Source organism: Pelodiscus sinensis, chromosome 2 (genome assembly GCF_052426305.1).
Source record: "Pelodiscus sinensis isolate ZL-2025 chromosome 2, ASM5242630v1, whole genome shotgun sequence".
Classification (NCBI taxonomy): domain Eukaryota; kingdom Metazoa; phylum Chordata; order Testudines; family Trionychidae; genus Pelodiscus; species Pelodiscus sinensis.
In genome coordinates this window covers 111669986-111696642 of record NC_143053.1, presented here as the reverse complement: position 1 = coordinate 111696642, position 26657 = coordinate 111669986, and the positions used below count along the sequence as shown (strand labels likewise).

The 26657-nt window shown below is 40.9% G+C and overlaps 1 protein-coding gene across 9 annotated transcripts in view; it reads left to right on the top strand.

Annotated features, from left to right (window-relative positions):
- The window catches only part of PHACTR1 (phosphatase and actin regulator 1), a 457014-nt gene that overhangs the window by 74398 nt on the left and 355959 nt on the right, over positions 1-26657 (top strand). For 2 of the 9 annotated variants that reach the window (XM_075921246.2, XM_075921244.2), the window contains exon 1: positions 4818-5001. The exons of the other annotated variants lie outside the window; for them this stretch is intronic. The gene's annotated coding sequence lies outside the window, so the exon portion shown is untranslated. Of the gene's footprint in view, positions 1-4817; positions 5002-26657 lie in introns of those variants that run through there. 9 annotated transcript variants of the gene reach the window in all.

Genomic DNA, 26657 nt, shown 5'->3' with positions numbered 1-26657 from the left:
CAATATTAAGTGACAGTTTTATGTTTCTTCAGTGTCTTGAAATAAATACACTTTCTAGCACAAGTGATTAAGCTGAATGAAGCTCACATGATGTTTAATGGTCACATTCTTTGGCACTTCCATGGTGTTTTCTCTCACTGTCTTTTATGAATCTCTGAGTGCCGCCCTCTAGCAGCTTCTATTGTATTACAGCTACTATATTTCATTAATTTAATAAAGTACTGTCTACAAATACATCACAAGCCTGGCAAACAAAAATTCTTGAGAGAGAAAATCATTCTTGAGAGAAACAATCCGTTTCACACATAAAAAATGGGAAGTGATTGTCTAGGAAAGCGTACTACAGAAAGGGATCTAGGGGTCATAGTGGACCACAAGCTAAATATGAGTCAACAATTTGAAACTGTTGCAAAAAAAGCAATTAGTATTCTGGGATGCAGTAACAGGATTGTTGTGAGCAAGACATGAGAAGTCATTCTTCTGCTCTACTCTGCACCGATTAGGCCTCAGTTGGAGTGGGCACCACATTTCAAGAGAGATGTAGAGAAATTGGAGAAGGTCCAGAGAAAAGCAACAAAAATGATTAAAAGTCTAGAGAACATGACCCATGAGGCAAGGCTGAAGGAACTGGGCTTGTTTAGTTTGGAAAAGAGAAGACTGGGAGGGGACATGATAGTGGTTTTCAGGTATCTCAAAGGGTGTCACAGGGAGGAGGGGGGAAAATTGTTGTCCTTGGCCTCTGATGGTAGGACAAGAAGCAATGGGCTTAAACTGCAGCAAGGGAGGTTTAGGTTGGACAGTTGGAAAACCTTCCTAACTGTCAGGGTGGTTAACACTGGAATACGTTGCTATGTCTCCTAGGCAGTCTTTTCTTTTCCAGACTAAACAAACCCAGTTCTTCCAATCTTCCCTTGTAGGCCATGTTTTCTAGGCGTTTAATCATTTTTGTTGCTTTTCTCTGGAGTTCTTTCAATTTGTCCACATCTTTCTTGAAATGTGATGCTCAGAACTGGACACATTGTTCCAGTTGAGGCCTAACCAGCATGGAGTAGAGCAGAAGAATTATTTCTTGTATCTTGCTTACAGCATTCCTGCTAATGCAAAAAAGCTAACATCATTTTGGGATGTAACAGTATTAGACTATGGACTCATATTTAACTTGTGGTCCACTATGACCCCCATATCCCTTTCTACAGTACTCCTTCCTAAGTAATTATTTCTCATTTTGTTTGCACACAACTGATTGTTCCTTCCTAAGTGAAGTATTTCGCATTTCTCCTTATTTAATTTCACCCTATTTTCTTCAGACTATTTCTTTAGTCTATCCAGATCATTTTGAATTATAATCCTCTCCTCCAAAGCTCTTGCTCTTGGTGTCATCTGCAGACTTTGTAAGTATGCTCCCTATGTCATTATCTCAATCATGGATGAGGATATTAAACAGAATTCTGGACCCAGAATTAATCCCTGAGGAACCCCGCTCATTATGTATGACCATCTCATTAGCAAACTAGGGAAATACAACCTAGATGGGGCTACTATAGGATTGGTGCATAACTGGTTGGATAACCATTGATAAGTACTCTCTTGGGAATGGTTATCCAACCAGTTGTTACAAATGCTTATTTAACTGACGTGGCCCCCAATTGAAAAGGAGGGGAAAAAACCCTCACAGATATGGCTCTTAGCTGAGAAGCCAGGAAAAAATACACCTCACCCTCAAGCTCCAGCCTCAGGGGAAGTAAGGGGGAATCACCAAGGCTCAGAGCTTGCCCCCTGGGTGGATTAACTCTTCCTGGGGACCAGGGCTTATAGATTTTGTGGGCTCCCCTAGGCTCTGGGGTTCTGTGTGCAGGAGTGGGCTGCCAGGGAGTGGTCTGGGGTTGAAGGTGCAGGAGTAGACTGGGGTGCAGAGTCTGGGCAGGAGAATAGCAGCAAGAGCAGTGTGGGATGCAGGTTCTGGATAGGAGGAAGGTTGCAAGAGCAGCATGGGGTATAGGGATTGGGAGGGAATGCAGAAGCAGGATGGAGATAGGGGCTCTGGGTGGGAACAGGAGGGCAGAAGGAGGGAGGGGATGTGGTTGCCTACCTAGCATTGTTCCAGAGAAGGGAGGCAAAAAGGCACTCACTGTTGTGGGGGGATGGAGCAACCCGCAAGCTGAGCAGGCCAGATCAAGGCAAGCCACAGGCTATATCTGGCCCATGGGCCATAGATTTTCCCACCCCTGCTCTAGATAGTTTGAGCTTGTTTTGTACATTGGCCTTTCTAATTTTGCCCCTACATACTTGTGTTGTTTGTTTATACCCATCCTCTGTAATTTGATCAAGTTTCCACTTTTTGTAGGATTTTTTTTTTAATTTTTAGATCATGAAAGGTCACTTGGTTAAGCCAGGATGGTCTCTTGCCATACTTCCAATCTTTCCTATGCAGCAGAATAATTTGCTCTTGTGTCCTTAATGATGTCTGTTTGAGAAACTGCCACCTGTTGTCAGTTGTTTTTCCTCTTAGTCTTGCTTCCCATGGGACCTTACCTACCAACTCCCCGAGTTTGCTAAAGTCTGCCTTCTTGAAATCCATTGCCTTTATTTTGCTCTTCTCCCTCCTACCATTCCATAAAATCATGAAGTCTGTCATTTCATGAGCACTTTCATCCAAGCTGCCTTCTACTTTCCAATTCTGAACTAGTTCCTCCCTTTTTGTTAAAATTAAATCTAGAACAGCTTCCCCCCAGTAGCTTTCTCTACCTCTGAAATAAAAAATTGTCTCCAGCACATTCCAGGAACTTGTTGGATAATTCTTACCCTGTTGTGTTATTTGCCACCACAGATGTCTGGGTAGTTGAAGTCCCCCATCACACCAAGTCCTGTGCTGTGGAAGATTTTATTGTTTATAAAAAGCTTCATCCATCTCTTCTTCCTGGTTAGGTGGTCTGAAGTAGACACCATCATCCTTAGGGTTTTTTTTACCCCTTTTATCCTTACCCAAAGACTCTCAACAAGTCTGTGTCCTACGTCCATCTCAACCTCAGTCCAAGTACATACATTTTTAATATATAAGGCAACACCTCTTCCTTTTTTTCTCTGCCTATTCTTCCTGAGCAAGTTGTACCCTTCTAATCCAATATTCCAATCATGCATATTATCTCACCAAGTCTCTGTAATGCCAACTAGGTCAGTTGTGTTTATTTACTAGTATTATGAGTTCTTCCTGCTTATTCCCTTAGTTGTCATACTTCTCACATTAGTATACAGACATTTAAGATTTCCCCTCCCCCAGCTCTGTCTTGTCTTTCTCTTATTCCTACCATTACAGCCAAAGCTTCCCTCCTCCAATTACTGAGCCTTCTGTTGGGTCTCCATGTTTTTGACTTATCTGTGGGCTTTGGTCACTTGCCCCACATGAACCATTAAAGTCCTCCTTGCTAGGTTAGCCAGTCTGTATCCTCCCACACCAGCCTGGTTTTCTGTGAGTGGAAAATGCAGGGAACAGTCTCTGCAAAACCATACCAGGATTTGGGTAGAGACATCCACGATCAGGTTGCCTATCTGGATACAGGTACAGGAGGAGGGGAAAGGAGCAGCATTTGCACATTAGGATTCACTTACAAATTCCCCTGTTTGCTTCGCCTCTGGCTTCTCTCTTCAGGTTTCTGCTGCACATTTGTATTACACTCTGGTTCCCATTGTGCAGCCATCTGCTCACGCCTTGTAAGTCAAGATCAGGCACTAAGCTATGACACTGCAATCTTTATTTAAGTACATCTCCCCTATTGAAGCTTTCATCTCATAATGGAACCTACTTCTTTGCATTCCAACTAATCTCTCTCTGTATTGGTCTGCTTAAACTTCACAGGGCAAAGTGCTCCTCAACACTTTGCCCAGTAAGGCAAGTTCCTTACGGTAAGTTCCTGTGAATTGAGGGTGCTCTCAACCACCTTGAAACTAATCACATTTTGTAGTAACATGCAAACACTCACTAACTGGATAGTGCTAATATTTGTGCACGAAACCATGTAGGTTTGCAAAATTAAGATCTCAGTGGACAAACCATCAATAGAGCTGAAATACTGGTATGTATCTTCCATGTGGCTATGAAGAACTCTCTGAAAGTTGTGAATAATTCAAGAGAGTTCAGAAACAGCATAGACACCTGCAATGCTTTACTTTCCTATGGTGTAAGTAACAATCATGTGAGCCAGCTACCAATGTGATATATTTGGCATCTTACATATTGCCAACATGTTTCTTTCTAAAAGCGAGTCTTGCAATTTCATGCCAAATTTTAATATATCCCTCTACTACACAAGAGAAATACTGATTAAAACCATCTATATCTGACAAGATGCCCCTCTGCATATATAATTTGGCTCTTGGAAAACTTATGATTTATGTAATTTATAACGAAAGAGATTAAAATTGTTTAAATTTTTTTTTAAAAAATGGCAGAAAACAGGAACCAAATGCACAGTTTTCAGATTTTTCATTCAGATTTGGTTTTTGCGTGTGTGTTTTTTTTAAATCAATCTCTGGATATTTTGTTTTTTCCCAACTGAATGTTTCTTAGTCTTATTGCCTAGCACTCCCCTGCATTGTATCTGTACTGGGAGTCTGTTCTCTTTGTTTTACATAATTCAGTGAGAATGGTATCGATGCTGGAGCTACAGTGCTGAATGTGTTAGAACTGGTCTGCAATGATGGCTGGGCTGTGTGGGAAGGCACAGAAAACCCCCCTCTGTCTGGTCACAGTGCATCTGCTCACAGAGTAGCCATAATTAGGCATCAGGTGTTGGGCTTAGAGCCAGCTAGTGCTGCTCGCCCCAGAGATGGAATGTCTGGGCTGGGAGGCTCCTTGTGCTCCAGCAGCACTGCTCTTTAGGGACCATTGGCGACACCTGTTTATTTCTGCAGTTCAGTGCTCCCCACCCCTATGTGTGGCTGTAGGCTCTGCAGCTTGGGAGTCTCTCTTCTCCAGCTCAGCCCCCACAGAGGAATAATTGTGTGGTAAGCCTTCAGAGAATACTGTAAAGCTATTGCATAAAGTGTAATTGAAGTCTTTTGACAGGATGCTGCCTGATTGTTCTGTTGCTGAAGGTTGCCTTCATTTGTTCCTATTATTGAGTCAGTTACTCATGTTTTTCTTGTTTTAAAGTACTTTGAAAAAAAAGCTGCTTTGCTCTGTGGAAACGTTAGGTGTCTGTTCACCATCCTACTTTTTAGGGCATGGTATTGTAAGGAGCTGAGCACCCTCCCTGCCCACTGATGTTGTCCAGCTTTGTTGCAGGTGGTGCTGTGCATTTCCAAGTGTCAACCCTCTGTGTATTTTATGTGGTCTGAGAATGGATATGAAAGCAGATTAGGCAAGTACTAATCACCCACAAAAAACATGCAGTGGCTAAATCCTGGAAAACTAGCTGTTGTGAGTAATCTAAGTTCATGTAGGCAAAATGCAGAGTGGCAGGACTTGAGGTTTTTTGTTTTTTTGTTTTGGGGTTTTTTTTTGTGTTTTTCAAAGGGTATTAGGCCTGAATTTTGTTTCCTTTTTTGCCCCCGTCATCCAATCTGTAATGCAGTCTTGCATCCTCCTCTTCCACATCCTGTAAAATAACATGCCCTCGGTAAGAACATGAAGGTAAACATGTATCCATGTGGCACAAGGACCTTTAGATACATTCTTACATAGTACTTTTCACCCGAAGATTTCTGTGGTTTACAAAGGAAGTCAGCATCATTCGCCCCATTTTTTGTTACAAATGGAGAAGCTGAAGGCAGTGAAAGTGGCTTGCTAGGTGACTTTAAGCAAGCCAAAGGCAGTGTCAGGAGTAGATCCCAGCTCTCTTCAGTCCCAATCCAGTGATCTATCTATGAAGGCCACATTGCCTCCCTTTTAACTCACACATTTCCCCATACCATGTTTTCCATGAGTTTAGAGAAATTTGGGTTGCTTTGCCAAAATGCAGACTTGGCAATTCTCTATTATGTTAATCATAAAAGAAATAAACAGTGAAATGTCAGAAAGGAAATAGTTACTTGATGGGTTTATACGTTTAAATGACAGTGTTGGACAAAGAATGACTGGATTTATCATAAGGTAATGTTTTTACCACAGACTGTTTGTTTTAAAAATCAAAGTAACAGCTTGAAATTGTCTTAGCACAAAGTAGATTCTTATGTGAGTTCCATAGTATTCTGGTTAGGTCAGTTTGATGTTTTTAAAATGGAATTATTGTAGATCTTTTAGTTCAAGATTTCATCAGTATGTCAGTTACGTTTGCTTGTCAGTTAATGTTTATACAAATGTGAAGTTTTTGCAACTGTCGGTACCATTCAATCAGAGTAATTCTAAAATTATGATGTTTAGGAATTTATATAATTGTTTAAATTGTGATTCAAAATACTTTCCCAGGAAAAAAAATCTATAATCTCTAGCCAAATCTTTTTCTCACACATACAAATGACTTCATATGATGTATGCTGTTAAATACTTCCAAAATTACTTCTACTTTTTTTTAAATTTCCTTCTGATACTGTCTGATAATTTTAACTCTCATTTTAATATAAATTACACCGTTATTTCAAGCAATGTTAACTCAGCAGTAAATTTCCTTATCATAAAATCCATTAACAATAATTCCAGAAACTTTTCTGTATTAAATGAATTAATCACTAAAATATTACTATCTTCAGCCTCAGCGCTCCTAGCAACCCTTTAACTTTAAAACTGAAGCTGAAACTTATTTCCAAAGCACCTGTACATATTAAAGTAATTTTATTATAGGCCTTTAACTTAGTCTTTTGAAACTGTATTCCTATGTTTTAGCTTGGCTACAAGTCTTCTGGATGGGTCAAAATGTAGCTGTGTGCTGCCTCAGGCAGATCAGGAAATGGACAGTGTTTCAGAGTGTTTTCCCACTGCAATAGGGGAGACACTTGCACTAGTCCCATATCTGACACAGTGTCTATCCCCTGGATTGGTGGTGGCAGGTCAGTGGAGAAGTTTTAACTCCACGCATTCCCTGCACATTTATATAGAAGGGGAAGTAGGAGCTCTGTAAAGGCTGCCCTGAATGAGGATTGCTTGAGTATTCTTCCTAACCTACACAGCAGTAGAAGACAGATCATGAACTGGCCCTAAGAATTTAAATTAGAATAATCCAGTCACTACTCGGATTAAAAAAAAATCTACAAAAACTATTTCTTTTACTTCCCAAGTGAAGAGCACAGGTTCCAGCTCAGGTAAGCCATTTGCAATATTGGTTTTACCTACCTGTGATATTTAGGTAGGAGATAGCTGAACTTTTACTTCAGCTAACAGCTGCCTGTCTGTCTTTACTTCTTGGTGATGCAACAGACTCCTTCCTTTTTTAGTCTGAAAAGACAGAAATATATTAATAATTCTGGCCATGGACTCTATGAATGCAAAGCAGTGGGTTGTGCCCACAAAAGCTCATGATACCATCTACTTTCTTTGTTAGTCTCTAAGGTGCTGCCAGACTACCCCTCTGAAACTTTTGCTCAATTGTGGTAATTTTTGGTATCTTCTAGTGTTCAGCTTCTCCAGTTAGGCCAGTAGTTGCCATATTGGCACACATGATATATCATTTGCTTAGGTATATTTAATAATACTTAATAAATTATTTAATGATATCTAAGCAAATCAATTTCCATGCATAAAACTACATATTTATCTTAAACTTGGGTGCTCAAAGGTACAGACGCATACGATTTGAACATAGAAATTTAGACCCTACTTTGAACATTCAAATGTATAGTCTGTTGCTACATTTTCACAGTGAGTATCCCCAGAGGAAAGAGCTTGGTAGTCAGAAGAAGAGTGCTGATGCTGTAGTTCAAAAAATATTGCCATCAGCTCTGAAACAGCTGTTACTATCTTGAATCAACCTAAAATATCATGCCAACCTCTTGCATTTTGTTTTGTTCATATTTTTTATTCTATAGATATATAAAGACTAGGGTTTTCAAACATGGGTGCCTCAAACTGATTGCATCTTTATTTTTAGACACTGAGATTTGAAAGCTTTAAATTTGTAAATAAATTTTTAAATGTTAGATGTGTATAGGGATTTTTTAATTTTTATGCATCAAGTATTGCTAGCATATCCCATATATTAGGCTGTGTTGATTCCCCAGAATATTATTAATTTACGCACACATACTGGCTTATATTGCTGAAAAATAAAGTTTAGTTAATCGAGTAATTAATGGTTGTTGCTCAGATAACATGGGCATAGGGAAGTGATCATTCTTCTTTATTCATCTTTTTGTGAAATTAAAATCAGAATTTGTATCTAAGCTGAATATTATAAAATGGCACTGTCATTTTAATGAAGAGGCAAATTCCGAACATGTGCTCTATGAAGTCAGTGAGCAAGCTTAAGCATTTTGGTAAGGGATTTGAAAGGAGACAGTGAAATTGCATGGAATCTTGGACTTAGGTGCAGCATAGACAAAGATGTGCAACCAGTTGTGAAAGGACACTATGCGAGCATTGAGGTGCATGTTGAGAATGCAAAGGTTGTAAGGGTGTCATAAGCAGGAGGAAGAAAACTTGTTCATCTTGGCCTCTGAGGATAGAACAAGAAACAATGGACTTAAATTGCAGCAAGGGAGGTTTAGATTGGACATTAGGAAAAAGTTCCTAACTGTCAGGGTAGTCAAACACTGGAATAAATTGCTCAGGGAGGTTGTGGAATCCCCATCTCTGGAGATATTTAAGAGTAGGTTAGATAAAGGTCTATCAGGGATGGTCTAGACAGTATTTGGTCCTTCCATGAGGGCGGGGGACTGGACTCAATGACCTCTCAAGGTCCCTTCCAGTCCTAGTTTTCTATGATTCTATCTATTTTTTAATATTGATATAATTTGAAGTTATCTGAGATCGTGAGTTTTTGAAAAGGTTACAGATTTTTGTTTTCTGGTACAATAACAATAAAAGTGAGACCCAGTCTCTCTTCCAATTTATATATTTACCCAGAAGATGACAATGGGCCCAAAGCAGCTATTCAAGTCTTTTTATAAATATTATGCAATGTATACACACCAATAAAACATGTGCTAGTCCTTATACAAGTTGCAAGCATGCCTGAAAATATGTTTGATGGCTGTAATAAAATTGCTCTTGAAGCTTACAATAAATGTCTCTTTAAAGGTGATTTTCACAATAAAATGCAAGTGCTGAAATATTCCAAGGCAAGTCATTCTCGTGGAGTTTTGGCTGAAACTGTAAGGTTTCCAACCAAATTCTTCTGATTCAAGGACCTTAACTACACTACACTAAGAAATTTTGTTTTAGAATTCTCCTTCAGTTTCAGCTTCACTAGTGCAGTGGTTTTCAAACTAAGAGTTGCGACCCAGTACCAGGTTGCATAATGCCAGACACCGGGTCACATTGCTCTAGGGAAACTTGTAACTATAAGGGATGCTCAGGCAGGCTTCCTGCCTGTCCTGGTGCTGCGAACCATGCTGCATCCTGAAAGCGGCCAGCAGCAGGTCTGGCTCCTAGGCAGGGGAGCCATTGGGCTCTGTGCTCTGCTCCCACCCCAAGCACTGACTCCACACTCCCATTAGCCAATTTACAGCCAATAGAGGATGGGGAGGGGGGGGTCTGTGCCTATGGGTGAGAGCAGTGTGCAGAGCTACTACAGATTGACCTTCCCTGGTCTGGAATCTTCAGGACCGGAGTGGTCCCGAACAAGGGTATCTGCTGGATCAGGGGAGGTCAGGCACCCGGTCTCTCACTAGGCTCCCTCCTGGATGCTGCCCTAGGAGAACCTAGAGGCCTGACCGTCTCCAGCTCACCAGCCTGAGCCTGCTGCCTCCAACCTGCTTCCAGGGTTCCGGGTGGCAGCTGCTGCTTCCAGGGTTCCCCATGGTGGAGAGGACAGGGGAGCCCTGGAAGCAGCTCCTGCCATGGGGGATTGGGGTTGGGAAACCCTGGGAGCAGCAGCCGCTGAAGGAGACAAGAGTTGGGGAACCCTGGAAGCAGCTGAGTGGCAGCTGTTCCCAGGACTCTCTACCCCCAGGTTATTGTCCCTCCATCCTAGCCGCTCCCAAACTGTGCGGCTGGAACTCTGGTCTAGCAACGTCGGTGGTCCTGCCAGACCACAGATGTTGTTGGATTAGGGAATCCCGGATGAGAGAGGTTCAACATGTATTGTGTGCCTTTTCCTAAGTGCCAGACCTCCTTCTGGGGAATGGCATGGTCCTCAGTGCCAGGAGAGGCAGGAAGGCTGCCTTAACACCCCTACTGCACCGCTGGAGGTAAGCCCAACCATGAACACCAACTCCCTGCCCCAGCCCTGAGCTCCCCTCCCCCAATCCAGAGCCCCTCCTGCACCTCAAGCCCCTCATTTCTGACACGCATTCCCCCAGCTTGCACTCTAGTCAAAAGATTCTGGTGTCACAAGAAGCAGTCTTCTTCAACTGGGTCATGAGAAAAAAAAGTTTGAAAGCTACTGCGCTAGTGGTAGTGTTGAGAGTGCTAAGCTGAACCACTGGTGGATTTTTTTATTCTGAAATATCCTATGTGCAGACAGCCAAGAAGTTCAGATCATTTGAGTTGAGATGTAGAGAAGAACGAATACTTTTTGTGCTTCCAAGTGAACTTGAAAATCTTTAATGTTTGCCTAGGAGCAGTGTAGGTAATGTAAACCAATACCTTGATTCATGTGCACATAAAAAGAAAAGAGAAGTTTTGCACTACTCTAATCTCCTTCCTGGAAGCTTTCAAACAGCCACAGAGAAGACACTTAATTAAAATAATCTGCCAGCTGTTACTTTTTTCTTGGTTAAAAATGGCTACATTTAAAACATAACGAAATTCAGTTTCAAGTGTGAGTAAGTGTAGGCCTGCTTATTTCTGGTTGTCAGTATTTAGTATGTCATATAGCAGTGAGTGGGCATTATTTAATTTCTCTTTAGTGGGCCAATATCATCTCTCATTTACTTCCAAAGCAGTGATGTGCTGCCAGTATTTTAATGGGATTCCCACAAAAATGTTTCCTTAGGCTTTTATTAAACTCCAGGTACTCACAAAGAGGAGGATGAAGAATTGATTCATTTATTTTCCCATTTAAACAAAAATCCTTTCTCCTAGCCATCCGCCAAAGGTGGAGACCATGACACAGTGCAAACAAACATTTTAAATGGATCTACTAGAAATGTTTATTCTGCAGTTCTGAAAACTTGTGATTGTTTCTTTTTTTCAATGTAAGGAAAGTTTTGTTTGTGAAATTAGAATGTCCCAGGACATTAAAAATATTTTGTCTATATGTTATAATGCATGTGCATATACACAACTGAATACACTATTTTGTACAAATAAGTGTTTCTTTTTTTTCCCCTATTAAATGCAGACATTTTTAAGAGCTCCAGTGATTATTTAGTAATATCCAGCAAGAGGTCAAATTCCTTACCAGAAGCAGGGAAGCCATCTAAACTCTCCTTTCAGTTTTGAAAAATTTTGGGCAACCAGTTCCTTGGGGACCTCTCAGCACGTTACTGTGCTAAAGGACATCTGACAAACACCCAGATTGCTTGGTACACATGTATAAAATCTTCTGGCTCTGGCCAAATAATTAATCAAAAGTGTTACATCTCTCCTGGTCTGAGCCTATGTCACACAATAGTTTAGTGTCTTGAGGAATCGGATACTTGCGTCTTTTTCTGGTTGTTGGGCTTAGTGTGGAAGTGACTGGCTGGTGTTGAGTGGCTTTTGTGATAGAGGAGGTAAAATCAGATGATCTTGGTTTCTTCTGTCTTGGAACTCTGATTCTATGACAATTTAGCCTCACTTCTAAGCTAATGTATCCATATTTACACCCTTTCACTCCTGCCCTTCCCTCACCTTTGCATATTATCACCTCTCCATTCCCTGTTTTAGAAAGAGCTGGTGTGTCATATAGGGCAATACTTGGCTTCTGTAGAAGAAGAAAAACATGGCAGTGCTGGTATAGTAGTCTCCGCAAAGTAAGGACTCATCCCCATAGTAAATGGGTCTCCCAACACGTTTGCTGCCTCATTGTTTCCTAACAATTAAAACATGGTTTGATCTTGCAATGTAAATGGATAGGATCGAGACATGGTTTTGGTTGGGACCCCTAAACTGTGTTATAGTCCAAGGCAAAGCTGGGCTTTGGGGGTAGAGTGATATGGTTAAACTATGTTTCTGCCTTTCCTATTCTACAAGACCAATCTATTTTTTTTTTCAGTCATCTTAGGAAACAACCATGTTATAACCAGGTCAGATGATCAGGTTGTTTTTTACAATGTGGATGGGCCCCAAATAGTGCAACAAATGAGATTCTGGAGGATACAGAGTTGGGTTACAAAGGGATTTGACAAATCTGCATGGCTGTCATATGAAATTCACCGTTGATAAATGTAAAGTAATGCACATAGGAAAACATAACCCCAACTATACCTACAAACTGTTGGGGCCCTAAATTAGTTGTTACCACAGAGGAAAAAGGTCTTCGAGTCATTGTAGTTAGTTCTTTGGAAACATCTGCTCAATGTGCAGCAGCAGTCAAAAAGGCTAACAGAATGTTAGGAGCCATTAGGAAAGTAACAAAAAGATTGAAAATATGATGATGCCAATGTATAAAACAGTGATAAGTCCACACTTTTAATACTGCCTGCAGTTCTGATGACACCTTCTCAAAACAGATATATTAGAATCAGAAAATGTACAGAGAAGGGCAAAAAAATGTGTAGTAGTAGAGAACAGCTTTCTTCTGAAGAAAAATGAAAGACTGTTGAGCTTGGAAAATAAACCTCTAAAGGGGGCGGATATGGCTCTATAAAATCATGAATGGTGTGGAGAAAGTGTTATTTAGCCCTTCGTTTAACACAAGAACCACAATCACACAATGCAATTAAATAGGTGGCACATTTATAACACAACGTACAATCAGCCCATGGAACTCATTGCCAGAAGAAGTGAAGGCAAAATATTATTGAGTTTAAAAAATTAGATGGGTTCATGGAAGTGAGGTCCATCAATGGCTAAAATAGGGATGTGACCCCATTTTCTGGGTGTCTCTAAACTTCTGATTGCCCAGTTCTTGGACTGGATGTATCAATCAATAGTTGCTTGCTCTGTTCTCTTCCTTCACTCTGAAGCATTTGGCATTGGCCATTGTGAGATGATAGGACACTGGGTTAAAAAGACCATTAAACCAGGAGCAGGGAACCACCAACCCACAGGCTGCATGCAGTTTGTCAGGGTTAACTACTGGTGGGCTGCCAGAGTGTTGGTTTACCTGAGTGTCAGCAGGCAGGGAACCCCACAGTTTCCAGTGTCCACAGTTTGCCACTGCTAGCCAAGAGAAGCTGCGGGAAGCAGTGGTCCAGACCGCACCTCTTCCAGCAGTTCTCATTGCTGGGAAACTGTGGCCACCAGGAGCTACAAGCGGTCATGCCTGCGAAAGCTCAGCTAAAGAAACTGTCTGATGGCCTGACATCAGCCAACCCTGATGAGCCGCATATGGTCAGTGCTCTAAAAGTTCTCCACCTGAGGTTAGACAAAATATACTCATACTATGGTCTTCTTATGTACTATGACAGAGCCATCAAAATCCTAGTAACTTCCTGTTCATAGGCTGTTTTGAATGTTCTAGCAGTGGTACCACCCACAGGCATAAGTGTAAGTTTCATAGGTCTATGGTCAGGGGATGATAGAAATCTACATGTTACGTAGAAACCTAAAGCTGATAAGTTTATATTTTTTTCATCACTTCCTTTTTTTCTAATTGGTGCACAGATGTCAGTCAGTGGTCAGGGCAGTGCGTGTGTGTGTGTGTGTTACATCTGAGTCTTCAACTGCTGGGACACAAGTTCCCGTCGCAGTGGGGAGTCTAGGGAAGGCTGACGGGTGCCCCGAGAAGATTAACATCCGTGTTTTTGACTGCTAGGACCAGGTCCCTTTGCGGTGGGCAGCCAAACAGGCTGACAGACGCCCCAGAGTTTATAGGGAGAGCTTATTACACCTTAGATTTTGACTACTAGGATACATGATCCCTTCGCAGCGGGCAGCCTAGGGGAGGCTGAGAGATGCCCCTATTTATCTGTCCCCTGGAAGCGACACGATCCAAATGCCCAGCTCTGCCTGTATCTGTCCCTTATGACCAGCTGGAGTACTTTTAAATTGTGTTTGGTTCTATTACAGCCACTGAAGGAGTCAGGGTTAAAGCTTAAACAGTTACAGGTTTATTAAAGAAGCTTATAAATCATATGGTTACAATGGCTATTGCTCTATTTCTTAACTACTAGCAAATATAGATCTTAAAAAATGGTTTACAAAGAAAATAAAGATAGAAAGTAGAAATAATGGTACCAAGTGACAGCTTAATATTTAAAGAGCTCTAAATCTATGTGTACACTTAAGACAAAGGACACATACAGGTATAATTTTTACCCCCTTCTGTGCCTCTCAACTCCAGCATATCAGGCCAGGGCCGGTCCCTCAATTCCTAGGAAAGACGAATACGATGTGGGCATCCCTGTGGAACCTCGGGAGGCCAATCACCTAACCCAACCAGCAGATAGATGGTAGATTGGTGCTCAGAGTAAGTGTGCTGCTGGGCCCATCTTCATACCCATAGGGGCCCGTATCCTCTTTCTTATCTAAGATGCCAAATTGTGTTGGTCCATCTTTGTGACGCCAGTTCTTACAAGGGAGTTTCAACTTAATTTACACTTGCAAGAGAGAGAACTAAATTGTGAGTACTGGACATTTTTTTTACTGGGCAGGAGATTCCTCCCCTGCGGACGGCTGTGTGATCGTATCAATATAGGTGCCAGACAAGGCAGTTCTTGCAGCCTTGAGGTCAGCAATTGGCGTAACTCTGTTTACAGCCATCCAGGGTCACAGCAGCCAGCATATCCGGGCCTCCTGTCAAGGCTTCAAAGACTATGCTGATTTTACTGCTCTGTGTGCTCCAGACAAGCAAAGATGGATGTTTTAGGTGGGGGTTCCTGTCTGCCTACAACAGGCTAAATCTCTCTAGGCCATGCACCTTCGGGACCTGATTGGTCCCAAAGCAGAGAATTTGCCAAACCCTGGGAGGTAACATTGTCTAGCAGAATGACCAATGCTTCCACTGCTTACTGGCTGTAGGCGTAAATTAGAGCTAAATAATAGCACAGAACACTAAGAACCAGAACTGGTGCTGTAAACAAACATTATGGGACTGTGGGGAAATGTGTCCACAGCCATGATAGAAGGCCATATGGCTCATTTGAACTTATGCTGTACCATGGATGTTGCTGGGTTAGAGAGGTTCCACCTGTATGTCCAGTGTTTTATTATATCTTTTACCTTAGGAATCACTCTTAAGCTTCTTCTCTCTACCATATTGGCTTTGAAGTGACACTGACAACAATGGACTCTTACTCATTTTATTTCATTATCTCATTAAGAGGTTTTAAACACTTTTTTCTGTTGTAGCTTTGGATCCTTATGTAAACATTTTAATCTCAGTGTGAAGACTTTTTTTATTTCGTCATGGGCGAAAGCCGTTTGACCAAAATGCTTTACAGACATTACATCTCTTGATTCATTTTCTCCCTGCAAAGAAGGTAAACAGAATGATCCTTATGCTGCAGGGCGAAGTGCTGCAACACATAAAAATGGTGTAATGCCCACAGGTGCATAGAGTAAGCAACAGAGCTGAGATCAGAGAACCCACATGTCTAGACTCCCAGTCATCTGACTTAATGACTGGGTTCTACCCCCTCCTCTTATAAATAGGCCACCATTAACCTAAGTTTTCTTATTAAAAACACTTCTACTTCTCGTTCATCTTGTTCTTTATTACTTTACAAACATATTTGTTTCTAAATACATTGGCCATGCTAATATAATTTGCTCATTTTATTTTTTTTTCATTCCAGGTTGTCATTTTCATTTCATGTGTCATTTGCTTTGAAATCTTCCTTCACAATGTAGTTTATTTTACTAATAAATGGAATTAGTTTATACACCTGGTTTCACCACCACATGTGCATATTTGGCAAAGTAGAAATAACTGACTCGTGAAATGCCACAACACCCGTTCTGTTCTATGATTTCCTTTCCTTGCTGTGGATGGCATTTTTAATTCCAGAGTTAAGATGATCTTTTCTTTTTTCCTCATCATTTTTAAAAATCTTTTTTAGCTCAATTAATTTGGTTTTGTACCCTGGTGTTTCTCCTCAAATTCTAATCTCAGCTAAATCTCCCTAGTATTTATTGAAATCCAAGCCTCTGAAGTCACTAGGATTGAATTGGAGTAAATGACAGAAAAACATGGCCTACTATCACTATATACTCTATTGAAATATAATGCTAACAGTGGGTACCAATGTGAACAATGGAAGTCTTCAGAGATAAATACTAAGATGGATGTTATTGGATAATTTGAATGTATGTTTAGCTTAGTAAAGATAAGCAAAGGGTGGGAAAAACTCCTTCAAAGGGTCATAAGAATGGCCATACTGGATTAGACCAAAGGGCCATCTATCCCAGTGTCCTGTCTTTTGACAGTGGACAATTGCAGGAGTCCCAGAGTGAACAAACAGAACAGGCAATCATCAAGTAATCCATCCCCTGCCACTCACTCCCAGCCTCCAGCAAACAGAGGCTACAGACACCCTGCCTATCTTGGCTTCTAGCCATTGATTGACCTATTCTCCATTAACTTAATTTAGTTCTTTTTTGAATTCTGGTATAACTGTTTATAGTCTTGGACTTCACAGCATCCTCTGGCAAAGAGTTCCACAGGTCAAACTATGTTTATCTAGGAATAAATACTTCCTTTTGTTTGTTTTAAACATGCTGCCTATTAATTTCATGTGGTGACTCCTAGTTCTTATGAGAAGGAGTAAATATTACTTCTTTATTTACTTTCTGCACACCAGCCATTATTTTATAGACCTCAATCATATCCTGCCTTAGTCGTCTCTTTTTTCCAAACTAAGAGGTCCCAGTCTTATTAATCTCCCCTCATATGCAAGCTTTTCCAGACCCCATAATCACTTTTGTTTCCCTTTTCTGTACCTTTCCCAATTCCAATATATATATTACAAAGTTAGGTGAATTGTCAGCACATTGGTAAATGAAATTAATTGCTGGCAAATGCAAGGTGATGTACCTGAAAATATTTGAGCTACTTCTGGATTTGAGCTGCTGGATTCAAAATTAACTGTATCAACTAAAGCAAAAAAGACCTGGGTGTCATAGTGGAGAGCTGAATGAAAATGTCTCTGTTTTGTAGTTGCAATGAAACGAGTAAAGAAAACTTTGGGAAGCAGAGAGACTGGGATAGAAAAATAATACTGAAAATATAATGGCATTATATAAATTGACAGTGCATACTAACTTGAAATACAGTGTTCAGTCCTGGATGCCCCATTTAAAAACAAAAAGGTTGATATCAGATGATGCAGAGATGAGTGAAGAAGTGAATCAAGACCCATTTTATGAGAAAATACTGAAAATATTAAGATTAGAACTCTCTTTAGTTTAGACAGGAAATGAGTAAATGAACAAATGGAAGAGCATGTGATAGCGATATATCAAGTACTGAAAGGTATAAAAGTAAATTGAGTATATTGGTTTATGCATAAAACAAGAATGACACATCCAGTGAAACCGATGAAAGGAAATGGGTTTGAAACTAATAAAAGGAAATGTTTTCACACAGTAACTCATAAAGCTGTGCAACTCACTGCCACAAGATATTGAGTCCTAGATCTTAGCAGGATTTGAAAAGAAGTAAACATTGATAAGGTATTTAAAAGATCCATAGCTTAAGTCAAAGATTACAAAAATTGACACAGGCCATAAACTCTCCTGTTTCATTACTTAGAGTCTGTGTATGGTTTTGTGGCTTGTTTCAAAGCCCCTTTATTTGCAAAGTATCCGGAATTGTTTAATTTGTATGGAATTTCAGGGCATTTAAGGAGGACCAAAGCAGGTTCTCTGCAAATCCCAAACTTTTGTTAATTCCCTCATCTTGTGTTAAATTAAACGTCTTCTAGAATTTGTAGAGCGTTTGTAGGCTGATGTGTCTACCACCCCTGAAGCCCAAATGAATGATCTGCATCCAAAAAATTTTAAAGGAAAAATCTCTAAATAAGTCCTGGGGCTGAAAGTCCTGCTAACATCTGTGCATTCTGGTGAATTTTAGGGTTTTTTTTTCTTTTATTAACATCAATTATAAGTGCCTCATCACTGATATTTTTTTTTTTTGTCATGCTTTTTCTTACTGATCTTTTGTTTGCTCCATGTAACAGTACTATAAAATAGCTCCAAGCCTCAGAAGTGTATATCTGAATTTGGAATACCCCAAAGACTGATTGGGGTTTGATTCATTATAACTTTTTGATATAAGATTGTAATCTTTCCAGACAAAGTTGATTGTTACTCATTGCAACTTGAGTGAGTGAAAGGTTTGATCTTCTTTAACGACTTTGTTAATGTCCTAGAACAGGAACTAATTCAAAATAATTAGATGATGGTACTAAACTGGGATGAATTGAAAAAACAAGGGCAGAGAATAATACAGAGGAATTTGAAGCAATTAGGATAGGCAAAAAATAGTAGATTTGTTCTAGTGTGCCAGGTTTGGTTGACAATTAGGTTCTCAGTGCAAAAATATTTGACCAAATTGATTTACTTTGGGAATATTTTAATATTTTTTTTTTTTTTTTTTTTTTTGGATAAATTGGATGTCAGACTTTTTATAGTAGGTGTAGTTAGTGTGTGTGTGTGTGTGTGTGTGTGTGTGTGTGTGTGTATACATGCACATACATATCTGTCATCAGTTGCTTATACAGGACAGTTAACAAAATTGCTAGCCTTTCTGTATTAATATCCTAAACCATTGTAGTAATGTATCATCATTCATCTAAATGTCTCTAAGGACTGTTAAAAATAAATGAGCCTTGCAGTGTATTTAGTGGTGGTATTATACCCACTGAGAAGCATAACATGAGGTACTAAGAGGTAAAGTGATTATCTAGGTCACACAGTACATCAGTAGGAACAGAACCCTTTAGTTTAACTTCTTGGTATGGCATGTTTCAGTGAACCTAATCCACCAAATAAAGCTACAAATGGAAATCCAACCCTAGACTTAAGAGATGCTAGTGAGAATTAATTACAGTAAAGAAAGATCATAAGGGGATTTTTCATTCATGTGAAATAAATCCTCCATGCAGTGGCTGATCCAGCCTGATATGTTTAGCAGAGTGTCTGCTGAACAAGCACACTCACTGTTAAAGCATTTCCAAAGCCATTTAATTTTGTCACTGGGTCTATGCAGTAGAAGGCCAAAAGACAATTATCTGCTCTTTCTTGAAAAGACTGCCTCTCCAACAATGGACACCTTCCTGCAGCCTGTCTAAGCATAATGAGGCTTCTGTCCATAATGGTGCAAAATAAAAATGAACCAAAAGCAAGGGTTTTTTAAGCTTGAGAGGCTTGCAGAGGAGAATGATGTCTCTGGGATGCTTTTAGATCATCACATGTAATAGTAATAATAATAATTAGTGTCACAGTGCTTTTTGTCTTCATAGTCCATTACAAAGAGTTAATGTCTTGTTTTAGTTTGGCAGCCGTTGTTTTGCTTCTTTAAAAGGGGGAAACTTAACTTTTACATATGATGGTTGGCGTAATGAGAGCTAGAATTATCCATACAAAGAAACAGCTTTGATCTTTGGCTAATTAACTCAAACTGCCCAATGATGACAGTGCACTGAGTGGGTGTGCAGTACAGATGCAGTTCTGTGACAGTGACGCTACATGTGCTGGCAAGGTAGCAAAGAGATGTATTTGCAGAAAATTAAGCTGTTTTGGAGAAGGAGGATTTAAGATTCTGCCTTTTCCTTTGAGAGTCTAAGTAGAAATTATTGGCCTCTTTTGTAATGTAATCATATTCAAAATAGATAGTTTAGGCTTATTGTACAACCTATGTATCAGAATGTGTGTGTTTTATAGACAACACACAGAACCCTTCAGAGCTATTGGGATTGGTCCTGGCTCCCATCTGGTAGTTCTTTTCACTTTGCAAGATCAGGGCCATACTGAATAAGAGCAAGTAGACATGTATATGTGTACCTATCTATACGAAGAACGAGCAAGCTGCATAACTTTTATGTGCATATGTCAAAAAATTGCAAATAGGTTGCCTCACTGTTTCACAGTGGAAAAGGGGACAGATGGCAGAAACAGCCATACAGTTACCAGGAGAACAAGAGATGCTGAAGGAAATCAGAAAAAACTAGAACAAGTGACCGCTAAGTCAAACATGTTCTGTCTAAGAATAAAAAAAGATACAAGGCCAGACAGAATCCACTACTGAGTCCAGGTGGTCATGGAGAGTGGAAAACTTTATCGGGTATGATTAAAAACCTCATTGGAAATTAGCAGAGATGCTAGAGAAATGGAGGAAATGGGTTTTTTTTTTTGTTTTTGAAAAAATCCTGAAGAGTTGCATAGAGAGAGGCAACCTTTCCATAGTGGAATATATCTTGTGGTTTGTCTTACAGTATTTTGTTTTTAACACAACAGCATATACAGTTGAATAGTGAATTATATTTGTGATGTGGAATTCCAGAGCATATATGAAAAGCATACAGAAAAGAAATCCTTCTCTACTGAATTCTAGGAGCAGATAGATCTCCACCAGCTGGTTTAAACAGGCATAGCTCTATTGACTTACACAGTGCTATTCCAGTTTACACCCGCTGAGGATCTGGCCCCGACAGGCTTTTGTCAAATCATATTGGGTTTTTTAAGTCTTTCCCATAAGAAAATATTACGGAAGGAATGAATAACTGTGTAAATAAGCAATTATTATTTCTACTAGGAAACACTCTTTCTCCACTCCCATTTTCTCAAGGATTAATGGTTTTGTACCGGATCCTGAACACTCAAGTTGACTACTGATTGACTGGAGAGCTTGAATTCTGCTGGCCCAGCATAGACAAGAGAAGACTGTAACACTGTGTTTATTTCTGTACGTCTTAGGCTCCTAACATAAATGCAATAACATAAATTTGATTGACTTGACCTAATTTGGTGGAAGTCTGCCTGAGGATCTGAGCTGGTCTGGTGCAAAGATGAGGCTTGATTCAGTGCAGCTCACTGATGGAGCCCATATTGCCAGGGAGGAGAGCGTAAAAGGCCTGCAGCATAAAAAAATATGCAGTTATCTAACAGAGCAAAATTGATTTTTTTTTTGTCATTAATATTTAATACATAATAGAAGGCCGCTCTATTTTCTACAAAGAGAATCTGGTTCCCAAGTGGATAAACTGCAAGCCTCAGCCATTTATCCCAATAAGGAATCAGATGTATGGATTACTAGTGAAGCAAATGGAGCAATCTCCAGTACTAATTATAATTTGCATATCAATGGCATTTTTCATATGAGAGAACCAAACAGGTTTGCAAACATCTAATGAATTAATCTACTGAACATCCATGAAAAATGGAGAATTGGTATTAGCCTTGTTATACCGATGAGGAAATGAAGGCTCAGGTATAGTAGTGACTACCCATTAAGTGTAACAGCAGTTTTTATTTGATTACACTCATAACAATGCCTTCTCCCTTTTCCCAACTCACTGTTTCCTCAGTTGAGTTAAACCCAATTACTTTATTTCTCTCTTGATAAATAGCCAAAATTCTGCTTCTTGCCCCTCTTAATATTACAATAGTATAAAACTCCAATAGCCCGGCATCCAGTTGTCCGGCACTCCTGATAGTTCGGCATCAACTGCAACCCAAAACTGCTCAGATCAGCCACTCTCATGGCCAGGCCGCTGTGAGCTGCATGTGCACTCATGGCCTGCGCCATTCCGTTCACGGTCCCCAGCGCACGCAGCGTCCAACCCGCATGTGCTAGCAGCCGGCCACTGAGCACAGGCAGCTGCTTTGGGACCTGGACATAAGGTTGGGGAAGAGGGGAAAATGGGTGACAGCAGGGAGGGGAGGTGTTTGGCTCTGGGGGAAGGAAGGCTGATTGGGTTGCATCCAGCGTCCCGGACAGCTCATTGAAAAGCTGGCTGCTCAGTGCATGTGCCCCAGCGCCTGGAGGGAGATGCACGGCTGCACCAGCAGCTCTGGGACCTGAGCATAAGGTGAGAGGGAGGAGGGGGATTGGGTTGGGAGTATGCCCCCTTATAGTACCTCCTGGTAATCTGGCATATCCAATAATCTGGCACCACCTAGGTCCCAAAGGTGCCAGATTATCGGAAGTCTACTGTATTTGTTTCTGAAACCAGTTTACAAAATTCTAACTTTTCCGTCTTCCATTATCACTAGCATTGCACCACATTCAGTTTAGCTTTTTGCTTCATCTCTGAGCAGATCCCAATCTTGTTGTTACAGTTCTGTTTATTCACCCCAAGGATCTCTGTTAGTCTGGGACCATTCACCAACACTAAACTTGAAATCCAAAAAACAAACAAAAAACCATTTCCTCCATTTCTCTAGAATCTCTGCTAATTTCCAATGAGGTTTTTAATCATACCTGATAAAGTTTTCCACTCTCCATGACCACCTGGACTCAGTAGTAGATTCTGTCTGGCCTTGTATCTTTTTTTTTATTCTCAGACAGAACATGTTTGACTTAGCGGTCACTTGTTCTAGTTTTTTCTGATTTCCTTCAGCATCTCTTGTTCTCCTGGTAACTGTATGGCTGTTTCTGCCATCTGTCCCCTTTTCCACTGTGAAACAGTGAGGCAACCTATTTGCAATTTTTTGACAGCATCTGCCAATATTTCCTCTAATCTTTTCCATCCTTGTGTGGATTTTTTTTCCCTTCATATGCAGAATAAATTTTATGTGCACTGAGGCATATGTGAACTTGTACCACTAATGGAAACAAACAACCTATTTCTGGGCACTCTGCTTATCAGCTGGGCGGCATTTGAATCTCTCCTGAGTGGCTGCACAAGTGCACAGCTTTAGAGGGAACACTGACATGTGCCACTTCAGTCAATAAATGTCCTAGCTGAACCATAAAGGTTCTGAAGTTCTAAAGTCTTAAGATTCCTAAAGAAAAGGCATATATATTCATAGGCATCAATACTGTTCAATGTAATTCACTCTGCATGGCAATAAATCTCTCTCAGAACAATGGTGAGTTTCAGACTTCATCACTTACAATGATTTTTCTTTATCTTATGTTTGCATTTGATTGAGGGTCCTCTGGAGAGTAGGGACAAATATTGCCAGATGTTTGCAAAGAAAATGTGGCTGTGTTCAATTAGTAAGTGTTAGGATAAGAGTCTAGTTCCTTTGAAAAGATAAGCTCATGAATTTTGTACATCTCATTAAGTTTGATGTGCTAAATGTGGTACAAAAGGTGTTTTGTGCAACTTGCTCATTTCCTGTGCTTTAGCCTGTTTTGACCTTGCAGCAGCAACGCATGTCCCCATGACCGCAAGGCTTAGTTATTGTTATTCTTTCACTTGCTCTCTATATATAGGACTTTCTTAGGGGCTCTCTATCAGTTGAAGGTTGTTTGGAATGTAGCTTCTTATTTACTCACTGGTTGGAGTGATCTGAGTTTATTCTGGCACTGTTGCTTTTCAGGATAGGACCTAGCGCTATTTAAGATGTCCTCCTCCTCCTACTACCATATCTTTTCATCAGCACAGACCCATCACATGCTTTTTAGACATTGCATCACTGTCAGCAAGCATGCAGGCTGAAGAGAAGTCCTCTGCAGTGTGTTTCAGAAACATAATAAAGGTGTGTTGCTTACGAAGTCATGGGCAATGCACTGGTGCACAAAGAGTTTCTATGTGGCTCAAAACTAGCATAAGAGCTAAGCTCTTGTGCTTGGGACAGATCTGAGTGCAATAGCTGAGCAAGATCTCAGAGAAAGAAATGAAAAACCGAGTAGTTAGGAGCTACATTATGGAGGATTTATTATACTTAAAATATTGTACTCATTTGTGTGCTAACCCAGTTAATGGAACCAGTCTGCTGTTCCTACATATCTATTCTAGGGATGAAAGCATATAAGGATACCTGGTTTTTATTCCTTGTGCTAATACAACCCATGTGCAATCATGGGTCAATCATTAAATCCCCCAATTTAAACAGAGATGATAGTACATGCATTATAAGGTTATTGTGCTAGTATTGCAATTGACACTGGTGTTTGTCAACTGCTTTGAGACGTTCAATTGGAACTCATAGTATTTGTGACCACACTTAGGCCACACATTTTATCCTTTGGAAGTATAGTGAATATGCTGGAATTTTATTTTAGAAAATCAGTTGAATTGCTGCACATCTAAGAGTTGGGTCTGAACTGTGAATCTGGAAATTAAAGCAGAAAGAAAAGTTGCCCCAGAACAGTGTCTTTCAATGACTTTCATTTGTGGACTCCTAAAAATGTTTAAATGGATGTGCAGACACCTTTACTATGGACCACAAGTTGAAAACTGCTACCCTAGGAAGTACATTTGAAATGGTGAATGCTTCTAATCAATTGTATCCACTTAAATCAATCTCTAAGGCTGGAGACAAAGTTAGGACATTGCTTTTCATTTTGTAGTATTCCTTATGGCAAGTCAAGAAAACCACTAGATTTGTCTCAGATTATTATTTTATTGCTAGCTATTTAAATGTTCATTAATAACTGGAAGTTCTTGCCATGAAGAAATATTTTAATTTTGGAAAATGTCACACGAGTAAAATTTCAAGTTATTCTTTTATAGGAGTTAGTTTGCAACATGGCAGTTAACAAATGGCTCCCCCGATCATGGAAGTTAAACCCATTCATTAAAATATCTCTGGAGCCACTTCATATTTTAGGAGATTCAACTTCTCTAGTCAAATAGTTAGTGATCTTTTAAAATAACTTGTTCCATGTAACAAGGCTGGATTCACCACTGTGGTGCCTCCTGATGGTCACTCAGGAATTAGCATCATTCAGTGCAGGCGCACCCTCTTCTGGCTAGTGTCTCCCGTGCTGTTATTGGCTCCACCTGGGAGCTTGCCTGGCCATAACTTCCCCAGTACGGCCTGCCTTTCCCTAGCCCTGCTCTAAGTCAGGAAGCCTCTAGCTTCCCTGGCAGCTAGGTCCCCCCTGCTCCACCACTGGAACAAGAGTGAATCAGAGACTTTTCTACCCTCCAGGAGCTTTTATTTATACTGCCATCACCTGGGCCCTTTGGCTAATATCTGCTGGAACATTAAGGGTGACTACCTCAGACTAATTTCAAGGCTTCCTTGTGGTGGGGACATGCTATTACAAAATAGTTATTTTGGGAGTTATTTCAAAATAATTTCCTAGTGCACACATGACCTAAGGTGCCTCAGGATCCCTGTTGTTTTTGCAGATACAGACTAACATGGCTACCGCTCTGAGACTTTTGAAAACGGAAGTTGTACGTTACTTTTTGTCATTATTGTGACACTGATAATGTAGATACTAGAGCAGTGGTCCCCAATGCGGTGCCCACGGGCGCCATGGTGCCCGCCGGAGCATTTGTGTGCGCCCGCCAACAACCTGGGCTGGCCCCGCCTCCGGCGCACGGCGCACTGGAGGCGCCGGCCCCAGGTGCGCGACACGCACCGGCGCCTGGTGCGCGGCGCTCGGGCGGCATCAGCCCCGGGGCACATTCGGGCGTTCGGCACCGGTGCCGGCCCCAAACGCGTGGCTCGGGCAGCGGCGGTGGCATCGGCCTCAGGCCCATGGCATAAGGTGCTCGGGCGGCCCCGGCCCTGGGGCACATGCTGGCGTCGGGTGCAAGGGCATCCCCGCCCCTGGCGTGCCCCTGGACGTGTGGCCCCGCCCCTGGGCGCCCGGGAGCCTCCAAAGTGTGGGGGGGACCACTGTACTAAAGCAATGGTTTCTATGTGAATTATGAACCTACAATAAAGTTAATAGTTATCCAGTTTTAATGGAACCTGAAAGAACATTAATGGTAAACTGTTGTATTTTTAAAGTAAATTTCTTACTAATGAATGATGCAAGCTTGATCGCTCTTTATCAATATATAGCTATAATAAAACAGACAGCAGCAGTGAACAAAAGACAGCCTGAAGTTCCATACTGATATGTTTCAGTCCTAGCCTGGAGGACCCACCTTTTAGGGTGAGAGTTATTTCAGCATCTACAATACACATAAAATCCTTGTCTATGCTTGTCCTGTTTGCCGAAGATTTCTCAATGTTGGCTCCTGCCAGTTTTGTTTATCTAGTAGTGTGAGAGGTGGGAGTATAATTGTTGATGATTGAACACCAGGATGGTTTGGTGGGGGGGCCATTTTTCTTGGATGGCTTTATCTTCAGTCTGTAGCTGAACCAATTTGAAAAGGGACTAATTTCATCACATTACTTGCTGAATTTAAGCTCAATTCCAAGTTTACTATTTTAGTTACACAAAATAAGAAAATATCTTACAGGTTGGGGTGGCCCCCAACCGAGAGAAAGAAAGACACTCCCCACATTCCCCTTGCACAGAGCCTAGGGGGGCCCAGCCTAATAGATTTTGTGTGCTCCAGCCCCCAAGGGGGCAACAAGAGGACTGGAGCACCAGCGCAGGTTCCCCAATGCTGGAGGAGAGGACCCCGAGCCTCAGGAGCCAGATCCAGGCAAGCCGAGGGCCGCATCTGGCCTCGAGGCCTGA